This window comes from Orcinus orca, chromosome 16 (genome assembly GCF_937001465.1).
Source record: "Orcinus orca chromosome 16, mOrcOrc1.1, whole genome shotgun sequence".
Lineage (NCBI taxonomy): Eukaryota > Metazoa > Chordata > Mammalia > Artiodactyla > Delphinidae > Orcinus > Orcinus orca.
In genome coordinates, this window is record NC_064574.1 from 25332085 (window position 1) to 25349311 (window position 17227).

General features: G+C 44.0%; 2 protein-coding genes and 1 pseudogene across 4 annotated transcripts in view; 2 read left to right on the forward strand and 1 right to left on the reverse strand.

Annotated features, from left to right (window-relative positions):
* PXMP4 (peroxisomal membrane protein 4) overlaps positions 1-17227 on the forward strand; it is a 772061-nt gene that overhangs the window by 118773 nt on the left and 636061 nt on the right. The window lies entirely within an intron of this gene.
* Positions 1-17227, reverse strand: part of ITCH (itchy E3 ubiquitin protein ligase) — a 180536-nt gene that overhangs the window by 115156 nt on the left and 48153 nt on the right. Inside the window, exons 1-2 of one of the 3 annotated variants that reach the window (XM_049698922.1) lie at positions 5977-6112; positions 1511-1588 (exon numbers count right to left, since the gene is read on the reverse strand). The gene's annotated coding sequence lies outside the window, so the exon portion shown is untranslated. Of the gene's footprint in view, positions 1-1510; positions 1589-5976; positions 6113-17227 lie in introns of those variants that run through there. The other 2 variants (XM_004272743.4, XM_049698921.1) reach the window with 2 other exon arrangements.
* The window catches only part of LOC101290388 (S-phase kinase-associated protein 1-like), a 29012-nt pseudogene continuing 26358 nt past the window's right edge, over positions 14574-17227 (forward strand).

The window sequence follows — 17227 nt, forward strand, 5'->3', positions numbered from 1 at the left end:
ACTTTTAGAAATATTTTAAAGATATTTGGTATGGAGAATGATCTTTCCCAGCACATAACTTTTTGTGAGGTATTATATCACCATTAAAGATATGAAATTTGCCTTGTTCCATTAACTGCAGATAACACCATCTTTTTCCCTTGTTCTACATATTTTTCTCATTTTCATGTCTTTCCTTTCATTATCCTGAGAATTTTTCTTACTATCTCTTATTTATCTACTTTTCCTCTTACCACTTCCCTTCCCTAGTAACTCTCACAAAGCAGCCTATCTCCTTCTTTTCTCTCTATAATTATTAAAAAAAAAAACAGATTAAGCACATATTTGATTATAGCAGTGACATGGGATACCATAATAAGCAAGTCACAGCCTTGGTCTCTTGGCATTTATAAGGCAATTTGTTAACAAAAATATACGCTAAACACAAAGGGTCACACAGTTGAATGAATAATAAACATTTTATTATTATGACGTTTACAGTGGAGACAAGAAGCCCAGTATGGATAAGACACATATGAAGAAAGGTGGTAATGACAACAGTTGCAAGGTTAGGGTTAGGCAAATGAAAGGGATCCTCTCTTCCTATTCAGCTTTCTCACCAACCAATTCACGTGCTCTACTTCATTCACCCCCTATTCTCTTACTGCTTGACTTTTCCTATGCTCTACTTTTATTCTTAACCAGTAGTCTTCCTTTTCTCTCTCCTGATCTTTTATTTTTTTTCCTCTCCTGATCTTTTAAAGTGCATCTGTCCTGTCCTGCTTTCCTTTTAAATATTATTGCCAACTCCTCCCACCTTGTAGATCTACATAATGCCTTAAGCTGTGAATTCATTTTTTTCCTAAAGATTTAATATGTATTATTTTATTGGGTTGGCCAAAAGTTTGTTTGGGTTTTTCCATAACATCTTACAGAAAAAGAACGAAAGAACTTTTTGGCCAACCCAATATTTGATCCTCACAACAATGCCAGGGAGGCAGGTAGGAATCAACACATCTATTTTACAGATATATAAACTAAGTCCTGTCAATATTAAGTAATTTGCCAACTATCAGTTTGTCAGTGGCAAAATCAAATCAAAACCCAGACCTTTTCTTTCCAAGTCCTCTATTCTTTTTCCACTGAACCATATTGTCTTCTTTTTAATTCCTACACTTTTTAACCATATACATGCACATGTCTGGACAAGTATACAGAGATAAATGTTTATAAAATAGCACAAGTGGGAAAAGTTTATGTATGTCTAGGGAAGCTAGAAAAACAGAAAAGTCAGTCCTCAGGACTCAAATTAACAGTACAATGTGGCTCACATTGTACAATATGGCTAATCCTTCTAAAGGCAGCTTTGGGTTTCAGGTCCAGGTAGAAATGTCTATTTCTTCAACCAACTGATTTAGCCAGCATGAACACTGGTGTCTCCCCATACCTCCTCACAGCTGTTAATATGACCAGGGCTCACCCTCAGCAACATTCTTGCCCCCCAATCTCTCTCACAGGCACACTACCATACCTGAAGTTTTCACTGTTTGAAGTCACTTCTTTGGGTTAAGGCGCTGTCTCCAGAAGGCCACTGTTAAATGCATGTTACCTGAGAGAGGAAGGAGGGTCCATTAACACATTATTCCTATGGTTAAACACATCAGATCAGCAATGACCTCAGGAATCTGACAGCACAATGTCCTTTAAAAAGTTTCATGGCACAGATAATTTTTGATGGAGCAGGCAGGATAAGAAGGTGAGTCGGGGAGAAAATGACTCACATTCTGTAAGGGGTGACCCCCACCTGCATACGGCTACATGGCAAAACGAGGATGGCCATATAAACGCATACTCTATTGGGGTCACAGTAAGGACTATCCTTGCAACTTGGAAGCTCCTAGGGATAAGAAAAGAAAAGTACTCCAAGGATCAGAGTATAGCCAGTTCTGAAAAGAAGTAAAGAGCTGAGTTGGCAGTAGTTCTCCAAGGACAGTACACTGCTAGACTGAAAGAGGACAGAGGCAAGGAACACCTTCTGGTTAACTACTTCTAGTCGTGAGGCTAGTTTCCAACCCAACATTTTTAGCTGAGGGTTGACCTCTCAACCAGAGAATGCTGCAATTCAGTTCTGCAACCCGCCCCCTTGCTAATTTATATTGACTCAAAGCCAGTATCATTTACAGCCACAAAAATCAACATGCCTTTACTGAGTGCTTATTATGAGCCCAGAATTTGACCAGGTGCTATAATATAGGAGCGGGGGGAAAAAACCTTTATACACTTTTGCCTTAATTCATATAAAGGAAACCAATCCCCAAAACCCAAAACAGAAGAGTGAGGAACAAGAAAGGAAGCCGGGGGGGAGGGGGGAACACTATTTCCTATGAGTACTAACACAAATTTCTTTTTTTTTTAATAAATTTATTTATTTATTTTTGGTTGCGTTGGATCTTTGTTGCTGTGCACGGCCTTCCTCTAGTTGCGGTGAGTAGGGGGCTACTCTTCATTGCAGTGCGCGGGCTTCTCATTAAGGTGGCTTCTCTTGTTGCGGAGCACAGGCTCTATGTGCGTGGGTTTCAGTAGTTGTGGCATGCGGGCTCAGCAGTTGTGGCTCACAGGCTCTAGAGCGCAGGCTCAGTAGTTGTGGTACACGGGCTTAGTTGCTCCACAGCATGTGGGATCTTCCCGGACCAGGGCTCAAACCCGTGTCCCCTGCACTGGCAGGCGGATTCTTAACCACTGCGCCACCAGGGAAGTCCCAACACAAATTTCTTAAGCCAGAATGAATACAACAAAACTCACTTCTAGGCCAAAGTTCCTTGTTAAACTCTTAACTAAACAGTGAAGAGGCTCAGGCTAGAAATACTTTTTTTCTTTTGGTCTAATACCAAAAGCTCTTTACTAGCACACATTCATCTTGATACACTGGAGAAGAGGCTACAAGTTACAAAACTTGGTTCTATTTCTAGCTCTGATTCTTAACTAGTTTTTTTTTTCTTCTTTAAATTTATTTATTTTTGGCTGCGTTGGGTCTTCGTTGCTGCATGCGGGCTTTCTCTAGTTGCAGCGAGCGGGGGCTACTCTTCATTGTGGTGCACAGCCTTCTCTTTATGGTGGCTTCTCTTGTGGCAGAGCATGAGCTCTAGGCGTGTGGGCTTCAGTAGCTGTGACACGGGCTCAGTAGTTGTGGCTTGTGGGCTCTAGAGTGCAGGCTCAGTAGTTGTGGCACACGGACTTAGTTGCTCCTCGGCATGTGGGATCTTCCCGGACCAGGGCTTGGAGGCTGCATTGGCAGGCGGATTCTTAACCACTGTGCCACCAGGAAGTCCCAGTTTTTTTTTTAAACAAACAGAAAACTAACAGGTTGGACTAGTCTAAGAATAGCATATACCTGGCACATATACTACCCATTAGATAACTAGTGTCTACAGGAGGAATCACTAATCAATCATAACTCACTTTCCCAGAGAATGCATAAGATCAAAATTCTTCTCAACACAGGGCTCTGGTAGCTACTTCAAATGAAAGTTGGCCCATAAAACAAAATATATCTGCCACTGCAGACTGTAGATAATCTCTACAATCTCTTCCAACTCTAAAATTCTACAACCAAGTTTCTGAGGGTGGGAGAAAAACACTTCCAACAAGCTTAAATCAATAGTACTGATAGTCATAAATTTCAGTCTAATCTCCAAATTCTACAAATTGCACCTGATCAAGGATGCTAAAGAACAATACATTCTGATACCATTAACATACATAACCTATCAATATTATTCTGATTTGTTAATGGGTTCTTTTGACAGAAAAGGAACCTTTTACCCAGACGAGTCCTAAAGAAATCCTCATACAAAAACAGGGCAACAATACTGCACTAGTAAAGAACTAAATCCAATCCCTTGATCATCCCCACAGCCTCTCTACAAGGTCAAGCCTTTCACTTCTCACTTAGACCTCTGCAACAGCCACTCTTCCATCCTTTTTCACTCTTGTCACCAAAGCAATCTTTCTAAAGCAAACATCTACTCATATCACTTCCCTGTTCAAAAATGTGTATCTATTGCTAACAACATAAAACAAGTTTTTTTGCATTATACTTAGAACTTTTCATATAGTAGCCTTTTACCTTTCTGGCCTCACATCCACAGTGCTCTCCTTCCCCATCCCACTCCCTGCTCTCTTTTTCTTGCACAATCCTCTCCCATTTACGCACAGTATTAAGGTGTTTCCTCTGTCTGCCCTCCTTCCCTTTCCCCATCACAATCCCCATCCTACTCATCACCTAACACCCAACTTAGGTCCAGAAGCAGATCCTTCCTCCTTCTCAGGTCAACCGGGACACAACTGGTTACCTCCTCTACTGTCTCAAAGCTTTTTGGTTTATCTAAAGTATTGTTTGTCTCAATGGTTCCTAAGACCATCAGAATTGCCTGAGGCAAGTTTTAACCCAAAGGTATTAAATCAATCTCAGGGAATGAGGCCCTGAAATTTCTACTTTTCAAAAGCTCCCCTAATTATTCTAATGGTCAAATTTGGGGGCTAGTGGTTTGTCTCTTCCAATAGGTGTAAAGATAGTTCTTTAACTAATGTAGAAATGATTTATTCTAGAATACACTGAAGAAGTATTCTGCACTTGTTTATTTCATATCATATCCTTGCTGACTTGACTCATATGCTGAAGATGAAGGAATTCCTTTTGGACTCACACTCCAAAAAATTTACATTCACTGTTCAAAAAAGCAGGTGAATTTCCACCTTCATTTCTAAATCTTAAAAATGAAGTAATCGTACCTTGAGTAAACCTATGAATACACAGTGAAGCCTCTCAACAGAGCTGCCATGAGAACTTTACTTCGGCTGAGAAACAAATCCTTAGCCCATTTTCAGGGTGGAAATACACTGCCTTTAGTACTTCCTTAAGACCTAATTATGTTAGGAATACATGCGAGACCCCAACTAAGTACAATGATAGGTGTCTGGCTCAAGTGCCTCGTTAATTTTCAAAGAAAAATCCCACTCGTCCTTCCCCACCCCTCACTCCCAAAAAAGTATAATGAAGCTGTTGAATAATGGCAGAAAATCTAACAAGATTAAGATATGAATATAACCAAGACAACAAGCTGAGTTGTTGCTGCGAACCGTGGATTTCGGGTAGTTTGCAAATTCACCTGGTTACATCGCTAACTTGGGGCCCAACGTCTACCTGGGGCAAAAAAACCGTGTGTTTATCTCTCTTTGAGTCGCGGCCCGGAGCTAAGTCTGAAAACTTGAGTTCCCCACTTAGTCACCCCTAAGTCATGTCCTCATCACGGCTACTTTTTTTCTTCTCTCCACTAAAGAAAAGGGCACTCTCAGGAGGAAGGACACTGACAGCTCCACGTCTGCAAAACTCCGCGCCGACAGCGGGCGCGGAGGAGGACGCCGGGGCCGGGACCACCATGCTGGGGGACAATGGAGGGAGGAGGGGAGTGGAAGAGAGAAGAGAGGCAGCCGCTGTACTGGGCCCCTCTCGCGAGTGGGGGCTCCAAAAAGTCTCGGGAAGGGCAGCGGGTGGCAGGTGGGCCCGGCCACCGCCCCTCGCAGGGCCACGTCGCCCGCGCCTGCCGCTGCCGCCCGGCCCCGCGCGTAGGCCGGGCCGCGGCAGAGTGGCCCCCGGGCGGGGCTGAGGGGCTCGGGGCCAGACCCTGCGGGCGCCCACTGCGGCCCAGTCCTCTCATAAGTTGGCGCCCGTAAGGCTAGGGGCTCCGGACGCCTGAGCCCAAGAGTGGCCGCTGGGTGCGTCCAGCCGACCCACCCCGACCCCCGCCGGGCCCCTGCCACTAGCCCGAGCTCCCCGCGCCCCCCACGGGCACCGGCTCTGAGGGAAGAGGAAGCAGCCGCGGCTCTGGGGTCCCGACTGACGCGCCGCACTCCTCCATCCCTCGTTCTCCTCGGACACGCTTATCCAGGACCCTCCCTCTCCCCAGAACTGCCTCCAGTCCGCCCACGGGTTTTTACCGGGACTCGGGGCGGCGGCGACTCTTGCGTCCCTCGACTAAGATGGCAGCCGGTCCCGAGCCCGGACCACAGCTACTAGAGCGAGTTGGCGGCCAACACGCAGGCGCCTCCAGCTCGAGAGCGATCCGGCCTACAAGCCCCAGAAGGTCTTGCGCACTAGCCCGCTGCCGGCAGGAAAAGCTCACAGAGGCTGATGAGCGCAGCTAAATCGGGGTTTGCGCTCAGTCAGGTGGGAGGGACGCTTGGATTGCTTCCAGTACCCCTAGGCTTTTTTTGAAAACCCTCCTAATCACACACCAGAACCTCTAAAAGCTGTAGCTGCGGATCCAAAACTCTAGCGTGCATCAGAATCACCTGAAGGGCTTGTTAAAACTTAAGACTACTGGGCCCCACCCCCAGGGTTTCTAATTCATCAGATCTGGGATAGGACCTAATAATTTACATTTCGGACAAGCTCTCTGGTGTACTACTGGTAGGAGATCACACTTTGAGAACCACTGAACTGTAGCTTAGTCCTTAGGAAAGTACACTCAGGAGTTGCATTGATTGGATTCAACTCCACCTTTTAACAGGGTGCACTTAGGGATGATGAAAACAGCTTAAACGTAAGTGGTGCCAACATGGCAGGTGTTCTAAGAGCTGATCAATAAGATTCTTTTTTGGTTTTTAACACATTTATTTATTTAGGCTGCGTGGGGTCTTAGTTGTGGTATGCAGGGTCTTAGTTGCTGCATGTGGACTTCGTGTGGACTTCTTAGTTGTGGCATGCAGGCGGGATCTAGTTCGCTGACCAGGAATGGTACCCGGGCCCCATGCATTGGGAGCATGGAGTCTTACCCACTGGACCACCAGGGAAGTCCCCTGATCAATAAGATTCTTTAATCCTCAAAACAAATCTATGAGGGAAGTACCGTCATTTTCCTCACTTTACAGATGCACAAACCAAGTCACAAGTTGGATAAGAACCCAGGCAGTCTGGTTTCAGAGTCCAACCTCTTAACTTCCGTCATGGGTTGTGAGAACAGGCTGTGCAAGTGGACTCAGAGGCACAACTAAGTGCTTAGTAATTAGTGACCTTTGCTATTATTGTTTAGCGTGTTCCTCTTAATGAAAATAGTATTTTACCATCTGTAAAGTCACTTACACTTTTCAAATACTTTCAAATCCTCCATGTCATTGTTTCCTGCAATGTACCTTAGGAGAGCTTGTTAAACATACAGATTCCTATAACCCCACCCCATTCACATTGTCTAGCGCAATGGTTCTCAAACTCTAGTGCCCATCAGAATCAAGCGCAGGACTTAAACCATAGTTTGCTGGGCCTCACCCCCAGGATTTCCAATTTGGTAACTCTGAGGTCAAGCCTCAGATTTTGCATTTTTAACCACAGACCACACTTGGAGAATCACTGTGGTAGGCAGTGTTTCTCACCTTTTTTTGAAATTATCATCTCTGTAAGGAACATTTTTACATTTTTTTTCTCTTTTTGGCCACCCCATGCAGCATGCGGGATCTTAGTTCCCGGTCCAGGCCCGTGCCCCCTGCAGTGGAAGCACGGAGGTTTAACCACTGGACCACGAGGGAAGTCCTAGACATTTTTTCCTAAATTCCCTCATGAAATTTTAATATCACAAACATGCTGTTTATCAATTTATGTGCCATATATCTATGCTTTTACAAAAAAACTGGGGGGCAGAGGGAATTCCCTGGCAGTCCAGTGGTTAGGCTCCACGCTTTCACTGTGGAGGGCGCAGGTACAGTCCCTGGTTGGGGAACTAAGATTCTGCAAGCTGCACAGCGCCACATGACAAAAACAAAAGAATAAATTTAGAAAAAAAAATTTTTTTTAAAAATTACCTCTGCACCCCCAACCAATTTTTGTCCTATTAAGAATGGGGGAGGGCTTCCCTGGTGGTGCAGTGGTTGGGAGTCCGCCTGCCCATGCAGGGGACGCGGGTTCGTGCCCCGGTCCGGGAGGATCCCACGTGCCGCTGGGCCTGCGCACCCGGGAGCCTGTGCTCCGCGGCGGGAGGGGCTGTGGCGGTGAGAGGCCCGCGTACCGCAAAAAAAAAAAAAAAAAAAGAATGGGGAAATGTGGATTTTTTAACTAGTGCCCCAGGTGATTCTTATCACTAGGCAAGATTGGGGAACACAGTGTGCCTTTAAGGTATGAGGTATTTTTTATGCCCATTATACAGAGAGGGAAATGAGTCTCAAGGAAATTAGATGAATGGTCCAGATCACTCAGCCAGGAACCAGGGATCCAACCGAAGTCCGCTCCAGATTCTGTCTTCATATACAATTTTTAAATTATCTAATGTTAGGCAAAACTAATGTATGGTGTTTGAAGTCAGGATAGTGATTACCTTTGAGGGAAGGTAATACCAGGAAGGAGACAAAAAAAGGGGTTCTTGGGGCTGGTAAAAATGTTCTGTGTCTTGACCTGGGTGCTGGTACACAGGCATGTTCACTTTGTGAGAATTCATCAAGCTGCATATTTATGATATGTGTATTTTTCTGTATATTATATGTCAAGAAAAGTATATACAAAACAAATATATGTTTTAAATGTATACTCATTTTATTCCAAAAATGCATCTCTTTCTACTACATGCCAGCTTCTCAAACTTTAGAGTGCATCAGAATCAGCTGGAGGGCTTGTTAAAACTTAAGACTACTGGGCCCCACCCCCAGGGTTTCTAATTCATCAGATCTGGGATAGGACCTAATAATTTACATTTCGGACAAGCTCTCTGGTGTACTACTGGTAGGAGATCACACTTTGAGAACCACTGAACTGTAGCTTAGTCCTTAGGAAAGTACACTCAGGAGTTGCATTGATTGGATTCAACTCCACCTTTTAACAGGGTGCACTTAGGGATGATGAAAACAGCTTAAACGTAAGTGGTGCCAACATGGCAGGTGTTCTAAGAGCTGATCAATAAGATTCTTTTTTGGTTTTTAACACATTTATTTATTTAGGCTGCGTGGGGTCTTAGTTGTGGTATGCAGGGTCTTAGTTGCTGCATGTGGACTTCGTGTGGACTTCTTAGTTGTGGCATGCAGGCGGGATCTAGTTCGCTGACCAGGAATGGTACCCGGGCCCCATGCATTGGGAGCATGGAGTCTTACCCACTGGACCACCAGGGAAGTCCCCTGATCAATAAGATTCTTTAATCCTCAAAACAAATCTATGAGGGAAGTACCGTCATTTTCCTCACTTTACAGATGCACAAACCAAGTCACAAGTTGGATAAGAACCCAGGCAGTCTGGTTTCAGAGTCCAACCTCTTAACTTCCGTCATGGGTTGTGAGAACAGGCTGTGCAAGTGGACTCAGAGGCACAACTAAGTGCTTAGTAATTAGTGACCTTTGCTATTATTGTTTAGCGTGTTCCTCTTAATGAAAATAGTATTTTACCATCTGTAAAGTCACTTACACTTTTCAAATACTTTCAAATCCTCCATGTCATTGTTTCCTGCAATGTACCTTAGGAGAGCTTGTTAAACATACAGATTCCTATAACCCCACCCCATTCACATTGTCTAGCGCAATGGTTCTCAAACTCTAGTGCCCATCAGAATCAAGCGCAGGACTTAAACCATAGTTTGCTGGGCCTCACCCCCAGGATTTCCAATTTGGTAACTCTGAGGTCAAGCCTCAGATTTTGCATTTTTAACCACAGACCACACTTGGAGAATCACTGTGGTAGGCAGTGTTTCTCACCTTTTTTTGAAATTATCATCTCTGTAAGGAACATTTTTACATTTTTTTTCTCTTTTTGGCCACCCCATGCAGCATGCGGGATCTTAGTTCCCGGTCCAGGCCCGTGCCCCCTGCAGTGGAAGCACGGAGGTTTAACCACTGGACCACGAGGGAAGTCCTAGACATTTTTTCCTAAATTCCCTCATGAAATTTTAATATCACAAACATGCTGTTTATCAATTTATGTGCCATATATCTATGCTTTTACAAAAAAACTGGGGGGCAGAGGGAATTCCCTGGCAGTCCAGTGGTTAGGCTCCACGCTTTCACTGTGGAGGGCGCAGGTACAGTCCCTGGTTGGGGAACTAAGATTCTGCAAGCTGCACAGCGCCACATGACAAAAACAAAAGAATAAATTTAGAAAAAAAAATTTTTTTTTAAAATTACCTCTGCACCCCCAACCAATTTTTGTCCTATTAAGAATGGGGGAGGGCTTCCCTGGTGGTGCAGTGGTTGGGAGTCCGCCTGCCCATGCAGGGGACGCGGGTTCGTGCCCCGGTCCGGGAGGATCCCACGTGCCGCTGGGCCTGCGCACCCGGGAGCCTGTGCTCCGCGGCGGGAGGGGCTGTGGCGGTGAGAGGCCCGCGTACCGCAAAAAAAAAAAAAAAAAAAAAAAAAAAAAAAAAAAAAGAATGGGGAAATGTGGATTTTTTAACTAGTGCCCCAGGTGATTCTTATCACTAGGCAAGATTGGGGAACACAGTGTGCCTTTAAGGTATGAGGTATTTTTTATGCCCATTATACAGAGAGGGAAATGAGTCTCAAGGAAATTAGATGAATGGTCCAGATCACTCAGCCAGGAACCAGGGATCCAACCGAAGTCCGCTCCAGATTCTGTCTTCATATACAATTTTTAAATTATCTAATGTTAGGCAAAACTAATGTATGGTGTTTGAAGTCAGGATAGTGATTACCTTTGAGGGAAGGTAATACCAGGAAGGAGACAAAAAAAGGGGTTCTTGGGGCTGGTAAAAATGTTCTGTGTCTTGACCTGGGTGCTGGTACACAGGCATGTTCACTTTGTGAGAATTCATCAAGCTGCATATTTATGATATGTGTATTTTTCTGTATATTATATGTCAAGAAAAGTATATACAAAACAAATATATGTTTTAAATGTATACTCATTTTATTCCAAAAATGCATCTCTTTCTACTACATGCCAGCTTCTCAAACTTTAGAGTGCATCAGAATCAGCTGGAGGGCTTATTAAAACCCAGATTGCCAAGTAACACACCCAGAATTTCTTAAGTCAGGAAGTTCTGGAATCAGGCCCAAGAATTTGCATTTCTAACAATTCCCAGGTGATGTTGATGCCTAGGGATCACATTTTGAGAACCACTATGCTGGGTGGACTATGATATCCTAACCTTCTTGCTCATACCAAGGGTAGATTAGCTGTGATCTGGGAGGTAGAACCTAGCAGAATTAATGTCAGGCTTCTTCAGAGGCACGTAGATCAAGGAGGAGCTAGTTCTGACTATCAACATGTTACTTCAGGGGTTTTAGGGAAATCCCCTGAACCTCAGTGGCCAAATCTCTAAATAGGAATAATAGATACTACCTCCTAGGATGTTGTGAAGATTCTAGGACATCCAGGGTAAGTAGTTAGTTGTTGGTTCTCCAAGGAGAAGCTGGGTTGGTAAGGGCAGAGAATTCCAGCCTGGGCATTTCCTCATCTCCCATGCTGTGTGGCTCTGGCTCCCAAGTTCCCTGATCCAAAAGCCAGTCTAGTCTTGGCCTGGTCAGAATGTAGGACTGGTGGCTAATAGAGCCTTGAGCCACCTATACCCTCTTCTGCCTTGGACAGCCAGGTCAAACTGGGACAGGACCCAGACCTGCTACAGCAGGGGCAGGAAGCCTGGGAGAGGCCCCCACCAGCAAGGGAAGGAGTTTCCCAGGCCTTTGGAGAGAGAAGGAAGCAGGGATGAAGAGCTGGAAGGAGTGGGGAGAGAAACCCCAGCAGCCCACATGCCACCTGTCACTTACTGGCTTTCCCTGCAGAACACTTAGTCACACTGCTAGTCATGCTGCTGTCCCCCATTTCCCTGGAGCCATTCTGCATTCAATGCCAGAGGAAGGGAAACACTTGAAAAGTGGCAGAACTGTGTGTTGATGGAGAGAAGACACTGCATGGGGCTTGTGGGAGCCTCAGATCTGGATCCGAAGAAACCACTGAAGACCTGAGGTCGTGGCTCATCATTTTCCCTCTTTAAGACTGTTTTGTTGGGATTTCCCTGGTTGTCCAGTGGGTAAGACTCCACACTCCCAATGCAGGGGGCCTGGGTTTGATCCCTGGTCAGGGAACTAGACATGTGGACTCTCAGCTGCGGCATGCAACTAAGAGTCCACATGCCACAACTAAAAGATCCTGCATGCCGCAACTAAGACCCGGCACAGCCTAAATAAATAAATAAAATTAAAAAAAAAAAAAAGTGACTTCCCAGGTGGCACAGTGATTAAGAATCCACCTGCCAAGGCAGGGGACACAGGTTTGAGCCCTGGTCTGGGAAGATCCCACATGCCACGGAGCAGCTAAGCCCATGTGCCACAACTACTGAACGTGCACTCTAGAGCCCGTGAGCCACAACTACTGAGCCCACGTGGCCCAACTACTGAAGCCCGAGCGCCTAGAGCTCGTGCTCTGCAACAAGAGAAGCCACCGCAATGAGAAGCCCGCGCACTGCAAGGAAGCCCCCACTTGCCGCAACTAGAGAAAGCTCACGTGCAGCAGTGAAGACCCAATGCAGGCAAAAATTAAATAAATAAATAAATTTATTTTTTAAAAAAGACTGTTTTGTCATCTGCAAAATGAGGTACACAAGTTCTGTCCCTAGGCACCTCAGTCCCTCCCTCCCAGGTAGTGTTGCCAGATTTAGAAAATAAAAATGTAGGAAGGGGCTTCCCTGGTGGCGCAGTGGTTGAGAATCTGCCTGCCAATGCAGGGGACACGGGTTCGAGCCCTGGTCTGGGAGAATCCCGCATGCCGCGGAGCAACTGGGCCCGTGAGCCACAACTGCTGAGCCTGCGCGTCTGGAGCCTGTGCTCCGCAGCAAGAGAGGCCGCGATAGTGAGAGGCCCGCGCACCGCGATGAAGAGTGGCCCCTGCTCGCCGCAACCAGAGAAAGATCTCGCACAGAAACGAAGACCCACCACAGTCAAAAATAAATAAATTAATTAATTAATTATAAAAACCCAAAACAACACCAAAAAACCAAAATGGTTCTTTAAAAAACAATAAGTAGGATGCTCAGTTAAATCTGAATTGCAATAAAAAATTAATATTTTTTTAGTATAAATATGTGACAAATGCTGCATGTAACATTCTTACACTAATTTTTTTTTATTGTTTATCTAAAATTCAGATTGAATTGGGTATCATGTATTTTATTTGGTAACCCTACTTCCAGGGCTTTATACACTTTCTCCATTGCGGTAGTGAAATTAAATGCCTCCAAGGACCAGTAATAAATAGCCATAAAAAGTGCTCAGCACCTCCTCCTCCAGTTTTTGGGAGGATTTAGATTCAGAGGAGCATTTGCAGGACTGAAGAACTCCCTGAGATAATATAAAGCATGCCAGAGCTTCTCCTAGTCTTGTTCATTATCCTCAGTACCTCTTTTCTTGCTCTCAAACATGAAGTTGTCCCTCTCCTAGGAAACCCCCATTGGCCCATAGCTACAGATTGCAGACCAGAATCACTTCTTGCCCACAGTTCTCACTGGAAATGTCTATCCTAAACTGAATTATACCTGTCTTTAAAAAAAAAAAAAAAAGTCATGCCTGCAAATTCCTCAAGCAAAAATGGAATCAAGAGACAAGCATCTAGGTCACATTATGCAAGATGGAAAGGTGTCATCAGACCAGAAACTCCGGGGAATCTTAGAACTCAGCCTTGACTCATGTAAACTTCAGAGGCGGTAAAGGCTGCAATTAGAGATATAGGAACATGTGACTTTGTTTTCAGTCCTGGAGGACCTTCTAAACTTGGAGGGAGGAGGGGCAGGTCCTGAAAGGTCAAATGCTTCAGTCACGTGTGTTCAGGCTGCTTCCTCAACTGTGAAACAGGACTAAACTCTTAGGGTTGTGGAGAGGATAAAATGACAGAGCATTAACACAGTACAGGACCATAGTAAGTGTTCAATTAAAATTAGTGCTTGATTTTTCACACGAGGCAGCTGTGTGCCAAAGAGGTTTGGGGACTTGCCTGAGATCAACTAGTAACTGGTGGAGCAGGATTCAAATTTGGTCAGCCTGATTCTAGAGCCCTCACTCTTATCCTTTAAGCCAGTATCTTCCAAGGGGTTGTGGACTGAGGATGCACACAAAATGATTTTAGGTGGTACCAAAAGTGGCCATAAAAAAACAAACAAACAAATAAAACAAAAAAATGGCCTCCCTGGTGGCGCAGTGGTTAAGAATCCACCTGCCAATGCAGCTGACACAGGTTTGAGCCCTGGTCCCAGAAAATCCCACATACATGCGACAGAGCAAATAAGCCCGTGCACCACAACTACTGAGCCTGCACTCTAGAACCCATGAGCCACAACTATTGAGCCTGCGAGCCACAACTATTGGGCCCACGTGCCACAACTACTGAAGCCCGGTCACAAGTATTGGGCCCATGTGCCACAACTACTGAAGCCCACAGGCCTAGAGCCTGTGCTTTGCAACAAGAGAAGCCACGACAATGAGAAGCCCGCGCACTGCAATGTAGAGCAGCCCCCGCTCGCTGCAACTAGAGAAAGCCCACGCACAGCAACGAAGACCGAACACAGCCAAAAATAAAAACAAATAAATTAATTAATTAAAAAAAAACAAAACAGGTGTTGGCCTTGTTCTCAGCTTTTGTGTTTTTCTTTTTGCAGACGCCGCCCTGCTCTCATCAACCTCTGGCCTGCCATCTCCTTGAATCCTAACACCATGCCTTCAATTAAGTTGCAGAGTTGTGATGGAGAGATATTTGAAGTTGATGTTGAAATTGCAAAACAATCTGTGACTATTAAGACCACGTTGGAAAATTTGGGAATGGATGATGAAGGAGATGATGATCCAGTCCCCTAGCCAAATGTTAATGCAGCAATATTAAAAAAGGTCATTCAGTGGTGCACCCACCACAAGGATGGTCCTCCTCCTCCTGAGGATGATGAGAGCAAAGAAAATCGAACAGATGATATCCCTGTTTGGGATCAAGAATTCCTGAAAGTTGACCAAGGAACACTTTTTGAGCTTATACTGGCAGCAAACTACTTAGACATCAAAGGTTTGCTTGATGTTACCTGCAAGACTGTTGCCAGTATGATCAAGGGGAAAATTGCTGAGGAGATTCGAAAGACATTCAGTATCAAAAATGATTTTACAGGGCTTCCCTGGTGGTGCAGTGGTTGAGAGTCCGCCTGCTGATGCAGGGGACACGGGTTCGTGCCACGGAGCGGCTGGGCCCGTGAGCCATGGCCGCTGAGCCTGCGCGTCCGGAGCCTGTGCTCCGCAACAGGAGAGGCCACGGCGGTGAGAGGCCCGCGTACCGAAAACAAAACAAAACAAAACACACACACACAAAAAGTTGGCATTGTAAATAAAACAACTTGCAAAAATTTGTCTGAAATAGAAAACAACAACAACAAAAACTTTTCATTATGAAAAATTTCAAAGATACATAAAAGAAAAGAAAATAGTATAATGGATTTCCAGCTTCAAATAGCAACTCATTAACAATAGCTTTCATCTATTACCTCTGCCGATGGCTTCTTTTGAAGCAAATACCAGACATCATATTATTTCATAGGTAACTATTTTGGTAGAATTTGGTATGGTAATTTTTAAAAATTTTATTTTATTGAAGTATAGTTGATTTACAATGTTGCATTAATTTCTCCTGTACAGCAAAGTGATTCAGTTATACATATATATGCATTCCTTTTCATATTCTTTTCTATTATGGTTTATCACAGGGTATTAAATATAGTTCCCTGTGCTATACTATGGAAGCTTGTTTATCCATTCTCTATATAATAGTTTGCATCTGCTAATCCCCAACTCCCAATCCATCCCTCCCCCAACACCCTCCATACAAAAATCTCTTAAAACTTGATAATAAGAAGACAAACAACCCCATTTAAAAAGGGGCAATAAGGACTTCCCTGGTGGTGCATTGGTTAAGAATCTGCCTGCCAATGCAGGGGACATGGGTTTGAGCCCTGGTCCGGGAAGTTCCCGCATGCTATGGAGCAACTAAGCCGGTGTGCCACAGCTGCTGAGACTGCACTCTAGAGCCGGTGAGCCACAACTACTGAATCCCATGCACCTATAGCCCGTGCTCCACAACAAGAGAAGCCACCACGAACAGAAACCTGTGCACCGCAATGAAGAGTAGCCCCCACTCACTGAAACTAGAGAAAGCCCCCGTGCAGCAACAAAGACCCAACGCAGCCAAAAATAAATAAATTAATTAATTAATTTAAAAAAATTTTTTAATTAAAAAATAAAAAAGGGCAATAGATATGAACACATTTCACTAAAGAAAGTACAGGAATAAGCACATGAAAAGATGCCCGACATCGTTAGCCATTAGTGAAAAACAAAATAAGATGCCATTTTATACCCACTAGAGTGGTTATTTAAAAAAAAAAAACAGACAATAACAAAGTTGGCAAGAGTGTGGAGAAACAGGAAGTCTCATACTTTGCTGGTAGAAGTGTAAAATGGTACAGCCACTTTGGAAAACAGTCTGTTGGTTTCTTAAAAAGCTAAGCATATATTTATCATATGGCCCAACAATTCCACTTCTACATATATGACCCAACAATTCCACTTCTATGTATCTACCCAAGAAAAATGAAAAAAATGAATGCCAATGACTTGCATGTGACTGTTCACAGCAGCGTTATTCATAATAGCCAAAAAGTGGGGGGAAGAAACTTAAATGTCAATCAATTGAAGAATGAATTTTAAAAACGTGCCATATCCATACAATGGAATACTATTCAGTAATAAAAAGGAATGAGCTATTGATACATGCTGTGTCATGAATGAACCTGAAAGCCATTAAGCTAAAGGAAAGAATCCAGACACAAAAGGTCACATATTGTATATTTAATTCCATGTATTTGAAATGTCCAGAAAAGGCAAATTTATAGAAACAGAAGGTAGATGAGTGGTTGCCTGGAACAGGAGGTAGGAATGGGAATTAACTCATGTAAATGACCATGAGGGGTCTTATTAGAGTGATGAAGATGTTCTAAAAATAGTTTATGATAATGATTGAAAAACAATAAATTTACTACAGATCATTGAATTGTAGATTTTATGGTATGTCAATTATACTTTTTATAAAGTTGTTTTAAAAAACACATACACCACTTGTTCCAGCAGTTCCATGTCTAAGAATTTATCCTTTAGATAAATAGGCAAGGAGCAAAATAGCAGATGAACATGTGATCCATCATAACATTGTTTGTAATAGGAAAAGATCGGAAATAAGGACAAA